Consider the following 19,889-nt stretch of genomic DNA (forward strand, 5'->3'; position numbering starts at 1 on the left):
AATCAGAGAATGAACCCTTTATCCCTACTCTCTGTCTCCTCTCTCCCAACCAATTCTTGACCCTTGTCACAAGATTACCTCCTATTCTGTGTGCTCTCACTTTTGTTAATAATCTCTTGTACCGAACGTTACTGAATACCTTCTGGCCATCCATATAGACATCAATATATACTGCACTGTCCACCATGCTAGTGACCTCCTCTAAAAATACAACTAAATTAGTCAGACATGACTTGCTCTCCATAATCCCATGCTGACTCTCTTTGATCATTTCTTGTCTAAGTGCTCAGTTATTCTGTTTCTGATGATGTATTCCAGTAACTTCTCCACAATTGATGTTAAGCTAACAGGTCTGTAGTTACCCGGGGCTGGATTTTGCAGAGGTGTCGGGGGGCGTGAGGGCCCGGGGAGTGGGGGGATCAGCCAGCACAATCGACGGTGGGTCGGGTGGGAAAGTGTTTCTCCCCCAGCGGGTCAGGATCCCGCTGTGAACCCCACCGCCATGCGCCTGTACCAAATGTTGGGTTTGTCAGCGCTGAGCAGACCTGACACGCAGCAGTGGGGAGGCAATTAAAATCATGAGGGGCTTGTTTACAGCCACTTATCAATGGCTTTTCCCCCCAGCTTTTTGGATTTGACAGGTCGCCCACAGATTTACCGCCAGTGCCTGGACCTCATCAATGAAGCTGAGGCGGGAGATCAGTGGCCATTGTATCAGCTGGTGAGTTGACAGCTTCAAATGTGAAGTCAAAGCTCACAGCTGATTCAGAGCAAATTCATTTCAGAGGCCGGGATGGAGCCAGCAGCGGGGTCAGGAATCACCACCAACATCGCCCGCCACGGACCTGCCCAGGTTCATAAAATCGCGGTGCTGCTCTCTGTCTCCCTCCCTTATTATGGAGCGACATTTGCAATTTTCCATCTATAGGACACAATTCCTCAATCCAGTGAGCTTTGGAGAATTGTGAGTAATGCATGTGCAATTTACTCATCTATTTATTTTAATACCTTGGAGGTGGCAACCATCAGGTCCTGCAGATTTGTATATCTTCAGTCCCATTATTTTCTGATGTGCAGAAACCATCCATTCTGGGCTACACTATAACTGATTACCATCATTCTAGGTGACAACTACATTACAATAGTTTAAGCTACTTTATTTGTCAAGTCTTTATTCCTTTGTGTTGTTGCTGAAAGGCATTTAGTTCACTCACCTCTCATCTAATTAAGGTAAAAAGAGATTTATGCTGTGTTTTATACCAAGCCAAACTGAGAAAGGCATTGCTAATTGGCTTCTCCTTCCCTCATACCACTCGTGCTTTGATATTCAGTCAGAAAGCCTCCTCATCTATCAAATTTGAACCAAAATCCTATTAATGCAAACCATGTGTCTATAATAGTACAAAGCTCGGCATTGAAACCTTCAGCAACAGAGGTTTCATTCTCAGTCTGTTCCCTCTGTGCTGTGGGCTTCCTCAGAACCTCAGGCAATGGATATTAATTAGATCAATGTGATGAATTTGCTGCATTTGTGATCTTTCCAATGTTCACAAGAGGTGTAGTGATTGGGGATAGCAAGAGACATATTTGTCAATTGAAAGAATTACCCAGGTGCTCAATAAATAAGGAACATAACTCAAAGACCAAATAGTAAATGCAGCACTTAACCCAGAAGGTTTAGAGTTGACCACCAGCCTTTGTATGGAGTACATTTACATTTTTCCGTATTCACGCGAGAAGTTTCCTCATAAAACGCCCAGCCTCGCCTTGGTAACAGTTTGAGGCTAAACAATTAACGTTATATTTTTGGGGCGGGTTCACAATGTGCTGGAGAATTCAACAAAATGTTCCAAGCTTTTTTTTTCTGTTAAGTTAGTAATTAAATTAATAGTTAAATTTAAAATAAGTGAATCAACGACCTGTCTGAGGTAAATTGCTTTTGCAAACGGTGCACACCCTTCAATAAAAAGCAGAGAAGAGGCCCATATATTGTTAGAGGTAATTCTGGAGTATTTTATGAGGGGATAAAGATGATTTGGAAATATCATTACAAGAATGCTTGACAAAATTATGGAATTTAAAAAAATTTAACTCATAAGACAGATCTACATATCTAAGGCACAAGTCAGGAGTGTGATGGAATACTCTCCACTTGCCTGGATGAGTGCAGCTCCAACATCACTCGAGAAGCTTGACACCATCCAGGACAAAGCAGCCGCTTGATCAGCTCCCCATCCACCACCTTCAACATTCACTCCCTCCACCACCGGCGCACCGTGGCTGCAGTGTGTACCATCTACAAGATGCACTGCAGCAACTCGCCAAGGCTTCTTCAGCAGCACCTCCCAAACCCGCGACCTCTACCACCTAGAAGGACAAGGGCAGCAGGTCCATGGGAACACCACCACCTCCACATTCCCCTCCCAGTCACACACCATCCTGACTGGGAAATATATCGGCCGTTCCTTCATCGTCGCTGGGTCACAATCCTGGAACTCCCTCCCTAACAGCACTGTGGGAGCACCTTCACCACACGGACTGCAGCGGTTCAAGAAGGCGGCTCACCATCACCTTCTCAAGGGGCAATTAGGAATGGGCAATAAATGCCGGCCTTGCCAGCGACGCCCACATCCCAGGAACAAATTTTAAAAACTCACTTGTAACTTAGTCACCTGTGAGTATTGAACCACGCCTCAATCAAGTAATAAATACATTACCCATTCCCAACAAACTTTATACATCTGAAAATTCAATTGATCAATATGAAACATACATTAAGAATACTTTAAGTTACATTTTTTCTCCCCCTTTTACTGTGGGGTTCGGGAGGAATATTTGACCATATTGTGGCATGTTAGCCATGATAAGAAAGAAAGAAAGACTTGCATTTATATAGCGCCTTTCACGACCACCGGACCGACCCAATGCACTTTACAGCCAATAAAGTACTTTTGGAGTGTAGACACTTGTAATGTGGGAAACACAGAAGCCAATTTGTGCACAGCAAGCTCCCACACACAGCAATGTGATAATGATCCAGATAATCTGTTTTTTCGTGATGTTGATCGAGGGATAAATATTGGTCCCAGGAGACCGGGGATAACTCCCCTGCTTTTCTTTGAAATAGCACCTTGGGATCTTTTACACCATCTGAGAGAGCAGACGGGGCCTCGTTTTAACGTCTCATCCGAAAGGCGGCACCTCCAACAGTGCGGCGCTCTGTCAGCACTGCACTGGGAGTGTCAGCCCGGATTTTTGTGTTCAAGTCCCTGGAGTGAGACCTGAACCCACAACCTTCTGACTGAGAGACGTGCAGTGTGAGATGCGTTGTCTTAGCTTGGCAGATGGTTAATTTCTTCTTTGGTCAGATGCCAGTGCAATAACATCCAAGGACAAGAAACTAACAGGTAGGTAAATGTATAAGACAAAGCTGTAGTATTGCAGTGACAGAATGAAATAACTGCTTTGAGGGCGAGATCAGAACGGGTTGTGTAGGGCCCAAGAGGAGCAGAAATACTAGCCGGCTGTGCTTTCAGGTTGCCTGGATCGGGGCCGGTGAGTGGCAGAGCATGTCCTCGGGGTGTCCAGCTCACCGGCAGCACAGTATTGAAGCTCAGCCCTCGGCATAACTTGGACCTCGCTCCAACTGGACCAGAAAAGCCTGCCCATTCCATGCCTGGAGTCAAAGTCGATACCCTATAGGATCTGTATTACATCATTACCAATTGTAGCATTAGGAAAACCTTACATCAATCGTGACATTTGGTGACGTGCTACATGCCAATCTACAGTAGGACATCATTTTATCCAAATAAAAATACTGAAACACCCATGCTGGAAAAGAATGTCTGAAGTTATTACGGCTCTACAATTGTTCAGTTCTATCCATGTGGTGTGAACGTTTGACCCTCTGTAAATTGAGGTGATCCAAAACTTGTCTGCCCCGTGTCCTAACTCGCACCAAGTCCCGCTCACCCATCACCCCCTGTGCTCGCTGACCTACATTGGCTCTCGGTTAAGCAACATCTCGATTTCAAAATTCTCATCCTTGTTTTCAAATCCCTCCATGGCCCTCGCCCCTCCCTATCTCTGTAATCTCCTCCAGCCCCAAAACCCCCCGAGATGTGTGCGCTCCACTAATTCTGCCCTCCTGAGCAACCCTGATTATAATCACTCAACCATCGGTGGCCGTGCCTTCTGTTGCCTGGGCTCCAAGCTCTGGAACTCCCTCCCTAAACCTCTCTACCTCTCTCCTCCTTCAAGACGCTCCTTAAAACCTACCTTATTGACCAAACTTTTGGTCACTTGCGCTAATTTTTCCTTTATATGGCTTGGTGTCAATTTTTTATTTTATAACGCTCCTGTGAAGCATCTTTTACTTTGTTAAAGGCACTATATAGCTCGTAGGGTACAGTAGCACAATGGTTATGTTACTGGGCTAATAATCCCAAGCCCCGGACTAACAACCCAGAAACATGAATTCAAATCCCACCGCGGCAATTTTCAAGTTTAAATTCAAGTCAATTCAAAAGCTAGTCTCAGTAATGGTGACCTTTGCCGGTGTTCAGAGGCTGGGATTGGAGCTGGACCAGCTATGAAATTTGAAATGATTGGCAGTGGGTTGGGACCCTGCTGTCAACCCACCTCCATGTTACTTTCCCAGGTGTCGAGTCTGTCAATGCTGAAATAGACGCGACACGCAGCGACGGGGGAGAATATTTAGGTGCTTAAGACCTTGCTAAGAGGTAATAATGTAAATTTTAAGCTGAACTTAGCATTTTTCCAGGTTTTTCATGAGATTCCTACTGCACGGAAATCACGTCAGATAAGAACATCGAGAATTGTGTGACCATGAATTCATTTCTATACTTGACGCAGCAAATGTCCTATAAACTCTCCCATCTCACAGCTGTTTACTTTACAAGACCAGAAGACCTTGCTTATTGCTTTTGAAAGGCACATTGAGCTATATGGAGGCTGCAAGTGTTTGGAGCAAACTCTCTATCCAGTGTTACCTCATTGGAACAACCTCTCTCACCATTGACAGATCGCTTCTGTCATCTCAAGTTCACCTGTCACCTATTCCATCAGCATCGGTGCCCTTGAAACTATCTCACCTTGGTCCTCAGAATCCCACCATGATCAGCCTCAACACCAGCAGCACCAGGCACACCAGCAGCACCAACAACCACACCAACCTTCTCCGCAATCACCTGATGCTGCACAGGACACAGGGCATCAGCACCTGACCACGTTGCTGCCCGGGACGCCAGGGAAGGCCTCACCATGGCCACATTTACTTCACGTTACGCTGTACACCCTGGCTGCCACGTGATATGTCAGGTTGGCACCACTCCACATCAGCATCATAAAGCATTCCAACAATGCCCAACCCATTCCTTTCACACTCATGACCATTGCGGGGGGGGGGTAACGTTACGTTTCACCATTCACTGCAACTCACTAAGTCACTTCCAAAGGTGCACACAGATCTGTCCAAGAGCGCAAAGTGTTGAAAATAAAGGTTTGAATGTTTGACACCACAGTAACAGAAACTTTACATGAACATTGCAGAAAACACCCAAGTGCCTACCCTTGTGTGCTGTTAGTTAGTATGCTTGCACTAGGATGATGGTGAGTGTGAGGGGTGACTCATGAGATTGGGAAATGATAATATAGATGGAGAGGGATGGGGGAGGTGCAAGGTAAGTTGGTGTGAGTAAGGATGTGCAGGAGTCGGGTAGGGAAGGCAGAGTGATGGGGATGTGATGAGTGGCACAGCAGGATGAGGTTGAGTGTGGCTTTGCAGTAATGTTTTGTGATCTACTGAGATCATTGAAAGGTTTGAGTCACTGCAGCCTGGTCCTCCTGACTACATCCCTGCTTGTGTCCTCCTGAGCAATGTGCAACCAGGCTGCGTTGGTCTCCTGGGGAGGTCTCTTCCGCCCATTGGAAGAGAAGAGAACCTCCCTGCTTGCTGTGACTCCCTCCATAAGTTGATGGAGGGAGTGATGGGAGAGCCTGGGTGCAGCTGTGCCCCTCTGTGCCGTGATTGGCAGTGTTTGCAGCACCTCAATGTTGTAGAACACTGACAGCACGACTGTCAAAATCAATGTGGCCACAGTCCCTTTAAGGAAACCAACTGATGACATGCCATCAAACGATGTCATCAGACCCACTTCATTTTAAGTTGCCGGGAAACGTGCTGGGCCCATATGGAGCCAGCAGCGGGTTCCACCCCGCTATTGATGTCGCTCGCCTCACCCCGCCTCACCACCCGCCTCGGTAGGCGAAATCGCAGCCCATTGTTGTAAAAACCCATCTGGTTCATTAGTGTTCTTTAGGGAAGGAAATCTGCCGCCCTTACCCGGTCTGGGCCTATATGTGACTCCAGACCCACAGCAATGGGGTTGACTCTTAACTGCCCCCTGAAATGGCCCAGCGAGACACTCATTGTATTCAAGAAGGTGGCTCACCACCACCTTCTCGAGGGATGGGCAATAAATGCCCACGTCCCGCGAATGAATTTTTAAAACGCTGTTGTATTTAGCAAACGTATACATCTCCCTGTGTACAGCTGCCCGAGTGATTACATAAGTTCTGTAGCACGAAGTCTAGTGATATACATACCACAATCTATAGACAAGTATAGAACACGGGGCTGGATTTTGGGCGTTGATGATTTCGGGGCGGTAATGGCGGCGGGGCGGTAAAGTTAGCGCCCGGGAACAGTTAGGGCCTCAGTGGGTAAGTTTGGGCAGCTGGGCCCTGAGTCAGGGGGCGCAGCGCTAAGGGAGGCGTTGTACCCCTCTCTCGGGGCGCTAGGATGGGAAACTCCCGAGCTAAAGAGCCGGGCCGGGAGCGCTCCCGGAGACGCCTGGGGGGGCGGCTGGTGGGGGGGGGGGGGGAACATAAACATTCCCAAAACATTGCCCACGCCTCCACAACACAAATCGTAAAATAAAATTAAAAGAAAAAACAAGCACATTTACCTCAGGAGTCCATCACTCACCTCTTCGCCGACAGGATGGTGGGATCGCCCTGGTTTCCCAGGCGGTCACTGCAGGGCAGGACGGACGGGTCGGGCAGGAGCTCAAAGCCCACACTGGTGTCGCAATCGGCTCTTCTGAGCCACGCCGCAAAACCGGACCCGCAGTTCGCCGCGGGGCACTGGAGGCTGGCCACCTGTCCAGAACGTCTCACCGCCGCCATTGCCGCCACTCCGGGGCGAAACACGGAGCGCAGAGGAGACGGAAAATCTAGCCCCCAATGTCTTGAGGAATTCAGGCAACGTGGTTACATTTGTCGAATTATTGGGTGAGTACTGGAGCAGCAACTCGTGGTATATTGTAGCAAGAGGCTGTGAGCAACTGGTATTGCTTTTCTCTGCTGTCTCAGAATTATAGAGTAAGTGGGACACTGCTTGAGGCAATCTTCTGATTTACTGCTCTATATCCACTCTTATTGTTTTCACAGAAAAGTGACAGATTTAGGTGCCTTATAATAGGCCGTTGACCAATGCGACAGATTTATGACGCAGGTTAAGCAAGGTCCTCCAGCAGTTGGCTCAGGACTTAAAAAAACGTCCGTCTCCTGGTCTATTGAAGTGGGGCAGCACACACGTTTTCAATTGCTGGAGCTTTTTCTTGCATACTTTTTTTGCGCGATCTGGTGCTTGCTGAAACTGCAGCACAAGACACCTGCGGGCGTTTTCCACAGGCTAATTCAAAAGGACTTAATCGAGGAATTAATTGGCTGCCGCTCTGCTCTGGGAGGCCACCGTGAATTCGCCCAAGCCTATTTTGTAATCCATGGTTTTTTTGACTGCAGCCGTATACAATGTTCCCGTTAAATTGCTTGGAGATGCATGGTCCCTTTAAGGGTCAGCGCAGCCCATTCAAAATACTGCGCGTCCGTGGTTTGTCCGATTTAGAAGCCGGTGAGCTGTAGCGTGCTCTGTGGCCGTGCAGCGTACAACAACAACAACTTGTATTTATATAGCGCCTTTAACACAGTAAAATGTCCCAAGGCGCTTCACAGCAGTGATATAAGATAAAACAGATACATTTGACACCAAGCCACTTAAAGGAGAAATTAGCGCAGGTGACCAAAAGCTTGGTCAAAGAGGGAGGTTTTAAGGAGCATCTTAAAGGAGGAGAGAGAGGCAGAGAGACGGAGAGGTTTAGGGAGGGAGTTCCAGAGCTTGGGGCCCAGGCAGCTGAAGGCACGGCCACCAATGGTGGAGCGATTATAATCAAGGATGCTCAAGGGGACAGAATTAGAGGAGCACAGACATCTTGGGGGGTTGTGGGGCTGGAGGAGATTACAGAGATAGGGAGGGACGAGGCCATGGAGGAATTTGAAAGCAAGGATGAGAATTTTGAAATCGAGGCGTTGCTTAACCGGGAGCCAATGTAGGTCAGTGAGCACAGGGGGTGATGGGTGAACGGGACTCGGTGCGAGTTAGGACACAGACAGCCGAGTTTTGGATCACCTCTAGTTTATGTTGGGTAGAATGTGGGAGGCCGGCCAGGAGTGCGTTGGAATAGTCAAGTCTGGAGATAACAAAGGCAGGGATGAGGGCTTCAGCAGCAGATGAGCTGAGGCAGGGGCGGAGACGCGCGATGTTACAGAGGTGGAAATTGGCAGTCTTAGTTATGCTGCGGATATGTGGCCAGAAGCTCATTTCTGGGTCAAATATGATGCCAAGGTTGTGAACAGTCTGGTTCAGCCTCGGACAGGAGTTGGGGAGAGGGATGGAGTCAGTGGCCAGGGAACGCAGTTTATGGCGTGCTCCGAAAACAATAGCTTCAGTCTTCCCAATATTCAACTGGAGAAAATCTCCGGGGAGAAACTTAAGGGGAACCCACTGGCCAAGTGGCCATTCCCACGTCACAGCCATGTACTGTACTGCCATCGCAAATAAACCTTTTAAAGATTAGAGGGCTGATCTTAACTGTCGGATGTGGCAGGGAACAGGATACAGTAGATCGGTCGTTTGTTACACACCCTGACTGATTTTCCTTGTTACTGACTTCAGTGGAGGTTGGACAGGATGTATAACGGACAGCTGATCTTCTACCGCCTGGTTTTTGTCACCGCGGAAAGCTGAAATCAAAGAGACGAAAATCGAATGGGTTCTACGATGGTCGGATCATCAGTTCTACCAGATTACCAGCCAGGCAGTGAAGGTGAAAATTACCCCCTACGTCACTCTCCTTCACTGTGGCTGTCTCTTTCTATCTGTCTTCCTCTGTCTTTGTCTGAATGTCTGTCGCTGTCTCCTCCTCCTTTGACCCTCTGTCTCTACCTGGGAGGATAGATGCACCAACATTAGCATCCTCGATCAGGCCAACATTCCCGGCATCGAAGCCCTGACCACACTCGACCAGCTCCGCTGGGCGGGCCACATTGTTCGCATGTCCCGACACAAGACTCCCAAAGCAAGCGCTCTACTCGGAACTCCTGCATGGCAAGTGAGCCCCAGGTGGGCAGAGGAAACGTTTCAAGGACACCCTCAAAGCCTCCCTGATAAAGTGCGACATCCCCACCGACACCTGGAAGTCCCTGGCCAAAGACCGCCCTAAGTGGAGGAAGTGCATCCGGGAGGGCATTGAGCACTTTGAGTCTCATCGCCGAGAGCATGCAGAAACCAAGCGCAGGCAGCGGAAGGAGCGTGCGGCAAACCAGACTCCCCACCCACCCTTTCCTCCAACCACTGTCTGTCCCACCTGTGACAGAGACTGTAATTCCCATATTGGACTGTTCAGTCACCTGAGAACTCACTTTTAGAGTGGAAGCAAGTCTTCCTTGATCTCGAGGGACTGCCTATGATGATGATGATGACCTCTGCCCCTCTCACCTTCTCACAATCCTCCTCGCCCTCAGACAAGTGTGTGCCCACTCGCTCCCTGTGTCCCAGTTTCCCTCTCTGAAATAAAAATAAGAGCTTGAAGATACTTTAGCTTCTTCGAAAGCCATTTTATACACTGAAGTTAAGTCGCCTCATCTGACAGAGTGCTTGATACCAAAAGAATATCAATCCAACCTTAGACTTTTTGTAGATGCTGTAAGAATAAAAGTGTTTATTAATGATAAAATTGATTCTGTGTATATATAAATGTTAAAAAATGAGATTATATGAAAAGACAATTTTGAAAGAGACAAAATGGATGCTCATAGGCTTCCAGCATGTTCTGTGTGTATATTGTCTTCTGCTGGACAGAGCTTAAAGGTGTGTATTGGAAAGCCATTCCTAATCAAGGAATGGCACTGCCCCTCCAGACAGGCACATGTGTGAGGAGAGCCATTAAGGAACTGCCCTGGAACCAAGATCCAATCCTGAAACTTTTGGTGGAACAATGGACTTAAGGGATACAAAAACCCAAGCACAGACTGCTCTATCTCTCCTTCTCTCCTGGGCACACGGCAAAACGCCCGCTCAAAAACCAGCCGAAACAGCAGACCGTATGCTCAGCCAGCCAGCCAGAGGAAAGTGACGTTAACATTTTCATAAATCATTATTGTAACATTGTAAAAGTTGTAACGAAGTAGATCTGTAGGATAGCTGACGACTGCTGATAAATGTGCATGTGTGTCCCTTTAATAAACTATTCTGAAAAAACGAATCAGCCTTGCTGTTAATTTAATGCCAGAGATTTAGAATTCTTACAATGCTGAAGCCTCCAAATTAAATGGTAATGAAGTATTTTGGTAATAAAAATATTTGTTTATTGGTAAGTTGATTGATGTTAATATGAAATATTGGGCCTGAAATCCCGGGGCTGGGCTTCCCGCGGGCTCTCGCCTGAAAATAGGGAAAAAGATGCGCACCTACCCTTAGCTCCTGCGCCCTGCAGCGATCCCGGTCGGAGGCTCCTCTCCCCGCGCATCGGAGCGTGTTCACATCCTGGAGAGGCGCAGGGAGAAGCTGCAGTCACATGGCACTGGACAGCCAATCAAGGTACAGTATTCTCGTTCATAATAATGGGAACTCCGTAAGTAGGAAATCCCATTATTATCAATGAGAAACCCCCCCCCCACAAACACCCAAACACAACACAAAAATAAAAACACCTCACATATTTAACATTAATTGAAATTAAAGTTAATGAAATGTTTTAGAAAAAATATATATTTTTTGGATTTTTCTTTTTTTTCTAAGTGCTTTAATTAGGGTTTAAAATTAACTTACCTTAGTGGACAGGATTTTTTAACATAAAAATGTTTTTTAAATTTTATTGTTATATGTTTTAAAACTCTTACGCTGGTAAAAGTAGGCTATGCGCTTGCTTTTACCAGGCGCAAGAGCTTTAAGGACACTTGTTGGGCAAGAGTTGGGCAAATAGAGCAATCTCGCCCGTGTGAAGGTCCTGGCTGTGGAGATGCGGAAGATCTGTCAAACTAAAACTTGACAGATCGGAAAAGCTGGTATTTGGCGCATGCGCATTGCGCGCTGAAAACCGGCTTCTGCGGGGCCTGGCCGGGTCCTTATCTATTCCCTATAGACCCGGGGAGGCCGGAATTCTAGCCCCAAAGCCTTTCCACCATCTACAAGGCACAAGTCAGCAGTGTGATGAAATACTCTCCACTTGCCTGGATGGGTGCAACTCCAACAACACTCGAGAAGCTCGACACCATCCAGGACAAAGCAGCCGCTTGATCGGCTCCCCATCCACCACCTTCAACATTCACTCCCTCCACCACCGGCGCACCGTGGCTGCAGTGTGCACCATCTACAAGATGCACTGCAGCAACTCGCCAAGGCTTCTTCGGCAGCACCTCCCAAACCCACGACCTCTACCGCCTAGAAGGACAAGGGCAGCAGGCCCATGGGAACACCACCACCTCCATGTTCCCCTCCCAGTCACACACCATCCCGACTTGGAAATATATCATCTGTTCCTTCATCATCGCTGGGTCACAATCCTGGAACTCCCTCCCTAACAGCACTGTGGGAGCACCTTCACCACACGGACTGCAGCGGTTCAAGAAGGCGGCTCACCACCACCTTCTCAAGGGGCAATTAGGGATGGGCAATAAATGCCGGATGTTCGGCCTTTTGGCTAAGATCATGCGTAACTGACCTGACAGGGGAGTAACCATGACCCCAAAGTGGTTCTCCCTGGATCAGGAAGGTGGTTCTCCTATGCTTTTTGGAAATAGGAGGTGGGTGGGGTGGCTTGACCCATCCACCTCCATGGCACGAACCTGGTATTGCAGTACTTCCAGGAACGGTGCAGTGGCTCTCGGCCTTTTGGCTAAGAGTATTGGCGCAGAGTGATCCTTGATGTGTGCAAGGTGACCTCTGGCGTTTGTGATTTGACAAAGAATTGGAAAGATTGGCAACGAAAATTTTTTTTAAAAAAATTTTAAAAATTAAAAAATAAATGCCGGATGTTTTGGAGTTCATTGGTTTATGATGTCATTTGAAGCTCTCAATGAGATTTCTATCTCACGTCCAGATATTCATTATCTATATAGTTTTTCAAATCTAAAGACTGAATACACTTACCCATCGCTGCTATTTCGAGGTCCTTGTAAGGGTTAGACTGGAGAAGCTACACAATGATATCTATTTCTGCCTAGCTGTTGAATTATACATTTTAGTGCTGTTAATGCACATTGAAGCATGATTGACAGTTACTAATACATTAAATGCATGAAATAAAATGTTATTTTTGCAGCTTGTAGTAACTTGTGAGGCAAGATACTTAGCAATTAGCCACAGTGGGAATGTGCTATTCTACCCCACATCAGAATAGTATGCTGCACTAGCTAATGTTTTTATTATTTGTTCCTGGGATGTGGGAGTCGCTGGCAAGGCCGGCATTTATTGCCCATCCCTAATTGCCCCTTGAGAAGGTGGTGGTGAGCCGCCTTCTTGAACCGCTGCAGTCCGTGTGGTGAAGGTGCTCCCACAGTGCTGTTAGGGAGGGAGTGCCAGGATTGTGACCCAGCGACGATGAAGGAACGGCCGATATATTTCCCAGTCAGGATGGTGTGTGACTGGGAGGGGAACGTGGAGGTGGTGGTGTTCCCATGCGCCTGCTGCCCTTGTCCTTGTTACATCAGGTATAATTTTTTTTTTAATTACAAAATACAACAACAACTTGTATTTATATAGTGCCTTAATGTAGTAAAACGTCCCGAGGCGCTTCACTGGAGCATTAAGAGACAATAAATTGGACACCGAGCCAAATAAGGAGAAATTACGGCAGATGACCAAAAGCTGGGTTAAAGAGGTAGGTTTTAATGAGTGTCTTAAAGGAGGAAAGGGAGGTGGAGAGGCAGAGAGGTTTAGGGAGGGAGTTCCAGAGCTTGTGGCCCAGGCAACAGAAGGCACGGCCACCGATGGTGGAGCGATTATAATCAGAGATGCTCAGGACGGCAGAATTAGAGCAGCGCAGATATCTCGGGGGGTTGTGGGGCTGGAGGAGATTACAGAGATAGGGAGGGGCGAGGGCCATGGAGGGATTTGAAAACAAGGATGAGAGTTTTCAAATCGAGGCGTTGCTCAATTGGGAGCTAGTGTAGGTCAGTGAGTACAGGGGTGGTGGGTGAGTGGGACTTGGTGCGAGTTAGGACACGGGCAGCTGAGTTTTGGATGAGCTCAAGTTTAAGTTGGGTAGAATGTGGGAGGCCGGCCAGGAGTGCGTTGGAATAGTCAAGTCTAGAGGCGTATAACTGAAGCAGGCAACATTATAAAAAGACAGAATAAGATTTTGATGTAGCCAACTCAGATTCCGAACATGAGTGATGAATTTTATTGAACGGGGAATCACTGGAACATGTAATGACAGTGCTCAGCAACCCTAGAAACTGCTGCTCACATATATCATCATGTCTTTAACTAGATGTTGGCTGATGAAACGTCACATCTGATGTGATGCAAGGTTTGGCAAAAGAGGTGAGATCGTGTGGTGGGGGAGGATAAGGACAAATGGCTAATGCAAAGTGACAGGTGACAACGAGCACAGATTGACCCCTGGTGATCCACCCAACTGATCCACAGGAAGAACGCATGACAAAACACATCGGGCAGGGAGGCTCAGGATTTGCTAGCTGAGCCAGCTGAATCAGAAGATCGTGGGGTCAAGTCCCACTCCAGAGACTTGAGCACAAAAAGCCAGGCTGTCACTCCCAGAGCAATGCTGAGGGAGTGCTGCACTGTCGGAGGTGCCAGCTTTTGGATGAGACGTTAAACCGAGGCCCCGTCTGCTCTCTCAGGAGGACGTAAAAGATCCCATGGCACTATTTTTAAGAAGAGTCCACTGGGCACTTTGTGAGGGCCCAGTGATCTGGGTGAATATTAACACACTCATTCACACACAAACAGGGGAGTTCTCCTGGGGCCAATATTTATCTCTCAATCAGCATCACTAAAACAGATTATCCGGTCATTCTCACATTGCTTTCTGTGGGAGCTTGCTCTGCGCAAATTGGCTGTTGCATTTCTTATATTACAACCGTGACTACACTTAAAAATAAAAAGTACTTCATTGGCTGTAAAGCGCTTTGGGACGTCTGGTGGTCTGGAAAAGTGCTGTAGAAATGTATTTCTTCAGGGCCATCCACAGTCGTCCCGAATATCACCTCACTCATCTGCTGCAGTTTCTAACATCAATTAAAAGGAGACTGAGAGGAACCACAGCCATACTTCAAACATACAAGATTCTGAGAGGGATTGACAGGGTAGATGCTGAGAGGATGTTTCCCCCGGGCTGGAGAGTCTAGAACCAGGGGTCACAGTCTCAGGATAAGGGGTCGGCCATTTAGGACTGAGATTAGGAGAAACTTCTTCACTCAGAGGGTGGTGAATCTTTGGAATTCTCTGCCCCAGAGGAATGTGGAGGCTCAGTCGTTGGGTATTTTCAAGGCCGAGATCAATAGATTTTTGGACTCTCGGGGAATCGAGGGATATGGGGATCAGGCGAGAAAGTGGAGTTGAGGTCGAAGATCAGCCATGATCTTATTGAATGGCGGAGCAGGCTCGAGGGGCCAAATGGCTGACTCCTGCTCCTAATTCTTCTGTTCATCTATTCATCAAAGACCCAAGTACATAAATATTCCTGTCAGCAGTACATTTCATTTCACAACTTAAATCCTGTAGACAAGGCTAGGCAGATGTTTTTATTCTTGTCCCGAACACACAGGAGGAGGCAGTGACTTCATGAAGTACCAGTGTCCATCGAGACATTTGTTTGATGACCACATGCAGCAAAGCCAACCCAAATATGGGGGCAGTCAGTGCTCTGCAAATTCAGCTGGAAATATTGTTGACAATAACATAGCACGATTAAAGCAAATTAAAGGCTTGGAAAAATGGGCAGTTGTCATTCACAGAGTGGGAGTTTAGGGAGGAAGTTTGAGACATCAAGGATGAGCTCATACAGTGGAAGGAAAGGGGAGATAAAGCGGGTGAATTACATCAATGCCAGCAGGAGATATCTGGATGACCCAGCGAGCTCGGTCATGATGGAATTACAGAGAATTTTACAGTGCAGAAACAGGCCATTCAGCCAGTGTTTATGCTCCATATGAACCTCCTCCCACCTTACGTCGTCGAACCCAATCAACATATCCTCCTATTCCTTTCCCCCTGATGTGTTTATGTTAAGCCGTGGCTCAGTGGGCAGCACTCTCTCCCGCCTCTGAGTCAGAAGGTTGTGGGTTCAAGTCCCACTCCAGGGACTTGAGCACAAAAATCTAGGCTGACACTCCCAGTGCAGTGCTGAGGGAGTGCTGCACTGTCGGAGGTGCCGTCTTTCGGATGAGACGTTAAACCGAGGCCCCGCCTGCTCTCTCAGGTGGACGTAAAAGATCCCACGGCACTATTTTGAAGAAGAACAGGGGAGTTATCCCCGTTGTCCTGGGGCCAATATTTATCCCTCAATCAACATCACTAAAACAGCTTATCTGGGTCATTATCGCATTGCTGTGTGTGGGAGCTTGCTGTGCGCACATTGACTACCACGGTTCCCACAATACAACAGTGACTACACTCCAAAAGTACTTCATTGGCCGTAAAGTGTTTTGAGATGTCCAGTCCTGGTAAAAGGCGCTATATAAATGCAAGTCTTTCTTTATTTAGCTCGCCCTTAGATGCATCTATGCTATTGACCTTTGAACTGACCATTACTAGTCTTAACCAGAAGTGAGTTTGTATCAAGTTTCTTCATTATTGTGATGAAGAATTGTGGAACAGTGGAGTTGAGGTCGAAGATCAGCCATGATCTTATTGAATGGCGGAGCAGGCTCGAGGGGCCGAATGGAAAACTCCTGCTCCTAATTCTCAAATGACAAAAGATAAGATGGTGCGAGGCGAAAGGAGATGGTAATGGGACGAGTCAAGAAACAGAAGATGGGTCTAGAGGAGGCGCAAATGCGACTATCAGAATCATTAGCGACAGCTACCGTCCGAAAACATGAGGGTGGAGGTTATAATCTGAGATTGTTGAATTCAATGTTGAGCCTGGAAGGCTTTAAAGTGCCTAATAGAAAGATGAGGAGCCCGAAATTGGTGAAGGCCCCCGCCCGCCCAAGTGCAGCCGAGGATGGAGTTGGGCCCACGGAGGGTCGAAGACCTGCAAAGAAAAATCATCAGCAAAAAAAAAAACCATCGGAAAACCTTCAGGGGACCCCACTGAAGCCATTGTGAAACAAGAAAAAAATGTTCACTTACCTTTTTACGGGATCTCCAGACACACCGTCGGGGACAGACCAGCCTCCAGCCAGCGGCCCGCCCCCGTTCTACCTCCGAATCCCGCCGACTCCCGCCCGCCCGCAGGAATCTGGGAGCTCGGCGGGCGGGAGCTCAGTTGCGCCACTCGGCCGTCCGCTGACGTCAGCGGGCGCTTCCCGGCGGCTCTCCGCTCCCGCCCGCTCCAGGCCACCCCGAACGTGGCACTGGGCGGGTCTTCAGGAGCAATGTCAGCGGCAGTCCATCAATTTCAGGCCCAAGGTGCCTATCCTCGAGCTTACGCTGAGCTTCATTGGAAAGGTGTAGGAGACCACGGCATTTGTATTTTGTGTCACATGCACCAGGTAATTAAAGTAGCTGCAAACCTTCTTCGGGCTATATTGTGTTCTGCCACCTGTAAATTATAAACAAGAATGAATTTTCTGGATCCCAAGTGTACATTCTATTCGAATAGAAGTGTCTCCTTCCTATTTGATGGTCTTATTTTGAAGATTTGGCATTGGAGTCACAAGCCATGGATGCAGACTATACCCCAAGAGAGAAAGAATGGCATAAAAATATTGAAGCAATGCTCAGACATCCCCAAGGCAATTATTCATCTTGGAGCTAGCCGCCTCTCAGTTCTCCTTCCTGAATACCCCAGTTTTCTCATCATTTGTGAAGGTTTGTGAGTCATGGTTGCAACCACTGCACTTGGTGTAAACATTGGTGATGACTTTCCGAGAAGGAATCATCTGCCATCTGTGTCTTTATGAAGTGAAGTGTTTTGATACTTGTCTACCTGCAATAGACGCGTGTGGAGTTAATAACCGCAGGGACACTGGGAAACTGCCCAAGCAGAGGAAAGCTGTTTGATTGGCAGTTGCTGAGAAGTGGATGTACTGAGTGAGCCCCGTAACAGCAACCTGAAAAATCACTTTGCGCATTGTTGACTGATCGTAGCGTTTCCAAATGGGATGTGACCAAATATCGAGACGGGTGAGGCCAATGGGGGGAATTGCAGTCAGAGACTTCCGTCGGGCCAACACCTCCGACAAGAATTTATTTTAACGAAAATACCTGGTGATCCCGGAGAAAGGTAGGATTGCGGTCGGAGGCCTCCATTCACAGCCCAGCACACGGGAACATGTCTTCCAGGAGCGTATTCGTATCCTGGGATCTCGTGGGCCGGGACCACCAATCGCCATGCAGTATTGATAATAATGGGGACTCTGTTACGATCAATGAGAAAACCCCCTAAAACACCCAAACACAGCACAATAAATAAATAAAACACCTCACATATTTAAAATTAATTAAGATTGAATGTAATTAAATGTTTTAGAAAAAACATTATCTTTTTAAAAAATTTTTTAAAGGGTTAAAAAATATTAGTGATTAAATTTAATTTTTCTATGTTTTAAAACTCTTACACTGGTAAAAGTAAGCTATATGCCTGCTTTTTTTTAACCAGGCGTAAGAGTTTGAAGGACATTCTCTGGGCAGGAGTTGGGCAAATAGCCCAAATCCCCGCCCCACGGATGTCCTTCTCCCGGGGATGCGTGTGATTTGTTTTACAGATCGCAAAAGCCGGTTCTCAGCACACGTGCATCGCACCAAGAGCCCACATCTGCGAGGTCTTCTCGGGTGAGTGCGCACATCGTAAACGTGGAGAGGCCGCAATTTTCGACCCATTGTCTTTGGTCCCTGCTACAAACTCTGTTTGCTGGCCACCGTTTCCATCCCTGGCGACTGTCTGAAGCTGAGCCAGACTGTTCACAACCTCGGTGTCGGGTTTGGTGCCGAGATAAACTTCCGACCACATATCCGCTCCATCACCAAGACCATTTGCTTCCACCTCGGTAACATCGCCTGACTCCGCCCCCTGCCTCATCTCATCTGCTGCTGAAACCCTCATCCATGCCTTTGTTACCTCTTGACTGAACTATTCCAATGCTCTCCTGGCCGGCCTCCGATCTTCCACCCTGCATAAATTTGTGCTCATCCAAAACTCTGCTGTCTGTATCTTAACTCGCTCCAGGTCTTGTTCACCCATCACCCACTGTGCTCGCTGGCCTACATTGGCTCCCGGTCCGACAATGCCTCAGTTTTAAAATTCTCACCCTTGTTTCCAAATCCCTCCATGGCCTCACCCCTCCTTATGTTTGTAATCTCCTCCAGCCCCACAAGCATTCGAGATCTCTGCGCTCCTCCAATTCTGCCCCCCTGAGCATCCCCAATTTTAATCGCTCAACCATTGTGGTTGTACCTTCAACTGCCTGTGCCCCAAGCTCTAGAATTCCCTCCCTAAACCTCTCCGCCTCTCTCTCCTTTAAGACCTACCTCTTTGACCAAAGGTTTGGTCATCTGTTCTAATAATTCGTTCTGTTGCTCGGTCACAGAATGTTTTTGTTGATATAGCTCTTGTTAAGCGTCTTGGGACGTTTTACTATGTTAAATGCACAATGTAAGTTGCGATTGTTGTGACATTGGCAGTGTATAATTCATGGGAGCAGAAAGGCACCAAATCCTTTCACCACTCCCCAGTCAGTGCCTGTTTGGTGAATCTGAATATTTAAAGCCAGTATGTGCCAGACTAATCAATAAAGCTTATCTGACATGTGTAGGCCCTGAGCCTTTCTTGGCATGACCACGATGGTACCACCAGTACCATTCTCCATTTTGCGACTTTCAACGCAGTATGCACAGAAGATCATAAGAAATAGGAGCAGGAGTCAGCCATCTGGCCCCTCGAGCCTGCTCCGCCATTCAATAAGATCCTGGCCTCAACTTCACTTCCCTGCCCGCTCCCCATAACCTTTGACTCCCTTATCATTCAAAAATCTGTCTATCCCCACCTTAACTACATTCAATGAACATGACCTGTGCTTATACAGCTGGTGAAATTGGGCAATTAGCATCTGCAAATAATTGAATAAAACAATTTAAAAAAAAGAATGCTCATTGCAACTCCTTTGCATAAATGCACATTATCATAAAAATGCACTCATCGAGCAGACAAAGCATGGAAATGACAACATTAAGGTTCAAATTATGGCACAATATTCACAATACGATGATGCATAATTGAATCAAATCAAGCTCACACAAGTAATAATCCAGTCCATGCTTCCATTAATTGTGAGGTGTGCAAAAGTTCAGATATAGACGGGACTGTTTCAGATTTATTACTGTTGGTCATCACACT

General features: G+C 47.3%; 1 non-coding gene across 1 annotated transcript; it reads left to right on the top strand.

Annotated features, from left to right (window-relative positions):
• Window positions 1-12,049: 12,049 nt before the first annotated feature.
• Window positions 12,050-12,247, top strand: LOC139280399 (U2 spliceosomal RNA). The gene has a single exon (XR_011596666.1). It is a non-coding gene; the product is annotated as a U2 spliceosomal RNA (small nuclear RNA).
• Window positions 12,248-19,889: the final 7,642 nt, after the last annotated feature.

Source organism: Pristiophorus japonicus, chromosome 14 (assembly GCF_044704955.1).
Source record: "Pristiophorus japonicus isolate sPriJap1 chromosome 14, sPriJap1.hap1, whole genome shotgun sequence".
Classification (NCBI taxonomy): Eukaryota; Metazoa; Chordata; class Chondrichthyes; family Pristiophoridae; genus Pristiophorus; species Pristiophorus japonicus.